We start from the raw sequence: 7,976 nt of genomic DNA, 5'->3' as shown, positions 1-7,976 counted from the left end.
CATATAAACATACCTCCCCCACCTTCTTTATCCATTATGTTCAACACCAAAACACAACATCACAACAACAAATAAAAAAAAATAGAATCTCATAAACATTTCATGACCATAGCAAATCCAATATCAAAGAAATAAGAAGAAGAAAAACAAGTAGCAACTCATTGCAATGAAATACATCGGAATCTCTCCGTTCGCACACAGTCGTCGGAAACGTGCAAATTCGTCGATGCCACGAAACACCATTCACACTACCACCACGTGGAACCACACGTTGCCGTTGCAAAATTGAAATCACTGGAAACCACAACAAGTCTGGTCACGATCTCACTTCCACCTTTGTAAATCAAGGTCTTTGTCGACCCCTATAACAAACGCGACCACCGTTGTCTCTACTTCTGACCATAAAAGCTCTGACCATCATATTTTTCGTCTTTCCAATATTGATGTTGCAGAAGGTTTCCTTTTTCACCTCTTTTCGTTTCGATTTGTGCTACATATTTAGACTTTGTTGTTTCTATTTGATTTTTTTCTGGAAAAAAACGAGATTAATTGGTGTTGTTCTGAAGAATATCGCTTGTGTTCTTTGAAAAAAAAGGAAAGAGATCGAGTTGAATGTTTCAGAGAGAGAAAATAAATCGTGTGGTTTGAGTTTTCGAAAAAGAACAACTTGTTGTGTTAATAAGGAAGGTTGAAAAGTTAACCCAATTATTTTTGTTCATTATTATGTTTTTTCTCATTATATTTATTTATTATTTACTAATTTAATAAATGATGAGCTGGAAAAATTACTTATAATTTGACATTGATATATCATCAGAACTAGCGTTGCATCATTAAAAACTATTCTTAAATTGGTCGGGGGACTAAAATTCAAAACAAAACATAAAAGGGGTGAGATATCATAATTATATAAAGGAAATCATAATTATATAAACAGAAGGGATGCGATATCATAATTATATAAAGGAAATCATGATAATAAGTAAGCATCAGATTATTGCATACATATCACTCATTCCATAACGCTATTACACATTATCCACACAATGGCTATTCACACATAATGACAACATAACAAACATCCAACATAACAACAACATAATCAATCATCCAACATAATAACAAATTCAACCAATGTACAATGCAATAAGACTCAACAACTCGACTCAATGCATATGGTACCAATACGTGAACACTCAGGTTCACCACTTTGATCCTCATCTCCTAGGATCAAAGTCATCAATTTGTTACCATCACCTTCGATAACGTCTCATTTATTCCATCACCTTCAAAATCAGCTACCGACCCAATCCACAAAATAGGCTTTGAGGCTCACCAGCAACTGACCATCTATCCAACAACATGAATGCATTCAACATACAATATATGCAACAACAACATCATGCACAAGGACCCACCTTCATAGTTAATGTACATCACCAATATTGGCCATCATGCATCAAACACATGTTATACAACTCAACAACATCAACATACAACATAATAAGTAACAACAATGCATTTAAGGTTATGTCACCCAACCATATAAATAGTGCAATGCATTCCAACACCATCACACAGAAAAATATTCATTTTCAGGTACTGAAACCAATTTTAAATGATAGGACATACTCTCAACTTTCTGACGCTTCCAACTACGCATCAAACGGAGTTACGGAGCTCAGGTTACGTCATTTCAATTTCCCAATTTTTTTTACGTAACAGTGGTAACCAGTTACGCTCAAATCAATAACCGGTTACGGGCTTCGAAAACATCCCAGAAACCTATTTTTCGTTGTTGGAGGCCTTTTAGACCTCCAATTTCGATTCCATAAAAACCTCTGATCTCAGAATTCGACATACTATAATTATTCAATTATTAAAACGAAAAATTCACATTATATCATAGATTAGCATAAAAAAAACCATTCATTCTCATAAATTCATATGTACCCCAAACCTCTCAACAACAACAATTGTAACAATTTATCATTCCAACTCTGACCCGAAACCACATCAATTCACGCAACTTTTACATCACACAATCCAATAAAAATTTCATGGGTTTAACAATAATATTTTCATCATTCACACAATTCAATCAAATTTCATGTGTTTAACAACAATACTTTCATCATTCATACAATTTAATCAAATTTCATGGGTTTAACAACAACATTTTCATCATTCCCATAATTCAATCAAATTTCATGAGTTTAACAGCAACATTTTCATCATTTCCATAATTCAATCAAATTTCATGGATTTAACAATAACATTTTCATCATTCTCACAATTCAATCAAATTTCATGGGTTTAATAGTAAAGTTTTCATCATTCCCAAAATTCAATCAAATTTAATGGGTTTAACAACAACATTTTCATCATTCACACAATTCAATCAAATTTCATAGGTTTAACAACAACATTTTCATCATTCTCATAATTCAATCAAATTTCATGGGTTTAACAACAACATTTTCATCATTCCCACAATTCAATCAAATTTCATAAGTTTAACAACAACATTTTCATCATTCACACAATCCAATAAAATTTTCATGGATTTAACAACATTTTCACCATTCACACAATTCAGTCAAATTTTATGGGTTTAACAACAACATTTTCATCGTTCACATAATTCAATCAAATTGCATGGATTTAACAACAATATTTTCATCATTCCCACAACAATCAAATTTAATGGGTTTAACAACAACATTTTCATCATTCCCACAATTCAATCAAATTTCATGGATTTAACAACAACATTTTTATCATTTACACAATTCAATCAAATTTCATCGATTTAACAACAACATTTTCATCATTCACACAATTCAATCAAATTTTATGGGTTTAACAGCAATATTTTCATCATTCCCACAATTCAATCAAATTTTATGGGTTTAACAGCAAAGTTTTCATCATTCCTAAAATTCAATCAAATTTCATGGGTTTAACAACAACATTTTCATCATTCACACAATTCAACATTGAGAAGAAAATATAAAACCTACATGGCATAATCTATCCATCATCATCATATTAACCCTTAGATAATTAGAACTTCACCCTTATCTTATTCTTTAACCTTCAACAATGGTGAATCTCCCCTTGAGTCCTAACCTCTTCTTCTCTCTTTCTCTGCTTTTCCTCTTTTCTCGCAAATATTACATACTGAGTTTCTATCCCAATACCCCTTTTATATTTTTATTATAAATCCTATTATCTTATTAACTTATTTTATTATCACTATTTTCTTAATAATAATAATAGTAATAACAACAACAATAATAATAATAATAATAATAATAATAATAATGATAATAATAATAATAATAATCCACTCAATTAAATAATCAAATTTATATTTATATAATATTAATTAATTAAATACATAATAACTACTATAATTAATTAGTTTTACTCACCACACCATCATTTTTACACTTTTACTCACACACTCCCCAATACCTTAATTTCTAAGGCAACTACCCCCACACCAAGGGTACACAACATATCAAAATACCAATCAACACAACACAACCATAACTATCACATAATTAAATTATGGAAAATAATTTAAATAAAATCGGGGCGTTACAGTGTTGCCACAAGTGAGTCAAACGACCATAGTTTTATCACAGCAGATATGGATTGGGAACATATCATAGAAGAAAAGTATATGGCCGATGAACTTGACAGTAGGGAAGAAGATGGGAATTGTGATGATAGGCCAAATGTGATTAGGTTAAATGAATATGATGAAATTATAAAGGATTTCATTTTCAAGGTTGGAATGGAATTTTCCTCATTGAAGCAGGTCAAGAGTGTTATACTAGAATAATGTCTTGAATGGTAAGGATGAAACATTTGAAAAGAATGGTGAAAAGAGATGTAGAGTTGTTTTTAAGGACAAAAAACATTGTAATTACATTGTATTTTGTAGTATAGTTTTAACATCTACAACATTTAGAATTAAGACCTTGTTTCGGAGGCACAAATATGGAAGACAGTTTTTTAATAAAAGTGTCGACGCAAATTCGGTTGTAAAGGTTATTATTGATGGGATGAAAAACAATAACAAGATGAAGTTGGATGATATAATAGGAAATGTTATGTTGAGCTATGTAACTGAGATCTTTGGTTGTAGGGATTTTAAAGCTAGTCGGCTTGCTAGACAAATAGTTGAGGGGGACTCTAGCAAGCAATATGGTTTCTATAGTCATATGTTGATGAATTGAGGAGGGCTTCACCAACAAACACTTTCAAGTTAAAATTTCAATCTCCAAATCCAGGATTGTAGCCAAGGTTAAAAGGTGTTACATTTGTTTTGATGGGATAAATTAAGCTCTGAGATTAGCATGTAGATCATTTATTGGATTAGATGGATGTCATCTTAAGGACAAATATGGTGGGATATTTTTTATTGATGTTGGAAGAGATCCTAATGATCAATATTTTCTTATTGCATTTGGAGTAGTAGAGACTAAAATTAAGGACTCTTGGAGCTTGTTTGTTAAGATTCTTCTTGAAGAAATTGGTGAAAGTGGGTGGTGTTTCATTTCTGACCAGCAAAAAGGAAGTCATATTCCTACTACATGTTGTTAATTGCTTGATTATTTCAAACTGGCATGTTTTCATTTTTTTTGAAGGGTTTGGTACAAGTATTTGAGGAGAAGTGCCCAACATTTTGTAACACCTCAAAATTTGCCCTCCTCTCTTGGGACTAGCATGACACATTGCATATCATTTTTTTAGGTCATTAGGCATTGCATATTTGCATATCATGTGGTAACATTGTGCAAGTCATCCTCCTAAGTCTGGGTCAGTAGATGAAGAGGTTGATGTATGCAAGCTGAGGGTTTCATTGGACTGATCACTAATCATCTGAGGATGTGTGATTCAAATTAGGGTTTTTGGTTCTCAAGGGGATTGGTCTTTATCTTGGTTGAAATGATACATCATCATCATCATGGTCTTGCTATCATCCAAGAGATCCAAGAGATTGATCAGATACATTGGGATTAGGGTTTTGACCACTGGTCAACCCTAATCAGTTGAATCATCTGCATTAGGCCAATCAGGGCATGGCAAGGAGATGTGGTCTACAATGGATATGGGGATCATCATGTGATTATATTGAGCTTATGGAAGCTAGGGTTTCATCATTGAGCCATTTCATCAGGAGTTTGAGGCTCAAATGGATCAGTGCACAGCCAAATTCATCTATCAATCAGAAAAGTCAATTGTGGTCAACTGTGCCTGAATTGATGGATTTGGAGGTGGGAGAGGGTTGGATACACTTCATTCATGTCTAAACAAGTTTCATTTGACATTTCAAACATCAAGAATGAAGAAAATAAAGTCAGGAGAAAACTTTCCAAAAATAGAAAGTGACTTGTAATTGAAAACTGCCAAAAATGGAAAGTTTTCCTCCTCAAAATTACGTGTCCAAAAATGCTTCAAATGAAAATTTGTTCAACATGAAAGTTGTAGATCTTGCTCTCACCTTTCCAAAAAGTCCAAGAACTTGAATTTCTCATGTATGGTTGGTAAGATATGATCAAATCATTTTCCAAAAATGCCTAAATTCAAAGTGGCATAACTTTCACATGGAATGGCCAAAATGGATGATCTTTCTTTGAGCAAACCACATTTTACATGTACTTTCATGATGCATGGTCATATTTCATCAAAAATGGTCATGGCAAAAAGTCATTTTTCAAGTGATATATTTGAAAATTGGTGGGAAAATAAGTGACTTTGTGAAATACAAGGCATTGGCACATAAGGCTCATTCCCACACATCACATACATCATTTTAGACTTGCTCCAGCTGGTTTTTGCTGTCATATTGGCCTGATGTGGAAAAGGCTATTTTGGACAATACACTTGAAATCACATTTCACTAATTCACTCAATTTGGTAATTGTGATTAGCAAAGTGGATTAAGCATTGATATATAACACTAATTGTAACAGAAATTGGTAATCACTTCACATTCTTCAAGACCATAACAGCTTTTCCCTCCAAAACCTCTCAATTCTCCAAATTTCTTCACACTCTTTTTCATCAATTTCATCACAATTCTTCATCCATAGTGTGAATTGGTGTTGGATCTACCTTCTCCAATCACTTGTGTGCATCTGTTTCATCAAATCAAGGCCAAGAGGTTGAAGATTCGCAACTGTTGAAAGCTTGATCATCAATGGAGTTTTGAATTTCCTTCGATCTGGAGCATAACTGAGCTAAGGCATCCATTCCATTCAACTTCCATAGCATTGATCTGCATCTGTTTTCATCTTTCACGCTTGGAAACACAAGAATTCGCATCTGCCATCTCCATAAGGTCAGATTTCGATCTCTTTATTTGCTTGAATTGTCATGTGGTTTGTGTAGATCTTTCAATGTAGAATGCAATGCTGCTTATGGTTTTGAATTTGGTTGAGTATCGAGAGAGAAATCGTGATTTGAACATGTGTATGTGAAACCTTTTCTTGCTCGATCCGTTCTGTACATTAGGAATTAGGAAATTTCATGTGGATATTGTTGATGTGCATGCTTAGATGGTTCTATCCATATACGATTTGTCCATTTTAGTGGAATTTTGTTCTTGATGATTTTTTTGGAAATTTGTGTGATGAACTGATGATGAACGCGTTCCCAGCCATTCCTTGATCCGTCTGCCGCGTTTTGATTTCAAATTTGGTGTTTACCGCCGTTTCTGGCCAATCACGTTTCGCCACTCCATTAATTAAACTCTGCGTTTTGACCGCGTCCCTCACTATTTACAAAATTGCCATCAGCATTCATTTAATTCATTTTAGGTTTAAATGTTTATTTCATTTCATCACATAACTTCAAAAAATCATAATTAAATCATGGATTATCCAAATTGGATGGGGATTTTTGTGTCCATCTCCAAATTTTGTCTAGTTTTTTTTAGGCATGGTAATTAAAGTTGTGCCTGGTGATTTTTTGGATTTGTCTAGTGATCTTTGATATGTATGCATTTGATGTATGTTTCACCATTTCCTTCATAAAATGATCATGCATTATCCAAAATGAATGAAATTTCACATGCTTGTTCTTGACTCCTTTCTGGTGATTTTGATGTGTAGTTTGTTAATTTTGGATTTATGGTTTGCAAGATATGATGTGTGCAAGTTGAGTGTGACAATGTGTGTCACACTATGTTATGCTCTGTTCATGAATTTTGTTTCCATGCCTATGCTTTGCCATTTGCTCCCAATTTTTGCATGAGATATCTTGTATATGTCTAGTTTTGCCATGATTTTTTGTAGGATTTTTTGAGCCATTTCCTATTTGATTGGGATTTTTGCTTGCTGTTTAGACATTTTAGGGTTTTGCTTGAGTGATTGCCTTACATGCTATGTGAAATGCTCATACCTTATCATATGAAGATGAAATTTGATGGAGTGATTCCTAACATGCTCAATGTCATTTTGGCTTTGATCCCATTCATTTATCATGTTTTGTCACTGTTTTATGATTGATGGAAGTTGATGATTGTTTTGATGCCTTGTGTTGGCTTGTTTGAACTTGTCTGAACTTTTTGATTTTCATTTCCCTACTTCGTCTTGTCCAAATGATCTGAAATTTGATATGCTATTCATTGCATATGTTATGTTTAGACTTGAATTTTTGTGGAATTTATTGAAATGTTGTGATAATGTTTTGATAGTGATCATTCTGTTTGGTCCTTTGAGGTTGCAAATTGCATGTTTGATGCCTTTTCTTTCATGAAATGATGATAATGAATGATATGAGCAGGGGACCAATTGGATTTGTTTTTAAATGGATTGATTGTGATTTTGATTAATTTTCACTTGCTGTTTTGGATTTTTCATCTCCTTTGGACCCTAGGCTTGTCCTAGTGGTCTTGTTTCTCACTTTTGAGTTGTGTTTCAGGAAGAGATGCAAAGGCTTTAAGGAGAAATGCAAGT

The sequence above is a fragment of the Lathyrus oleraceus genome, chromosome 4 (genome assembly GCF_024323335.1).
Source record: "Lathyrus oleraceus cultivar Zhongwan6 chromosome 4, CAAS_Psat_ZW6_1.0, whole genome shotgun sequence".
NCBI lineage: Eukaryota > Viridiplantae > Streptophyta > Magnoliopsida > Fabales > Fabaceae > Lathyrus > Lathyrus oleraceus.
The sequence above is the reverse complement of the archived record's forward strand: the minus strand, read 5'-3'. Positions refer to the sequence as shown.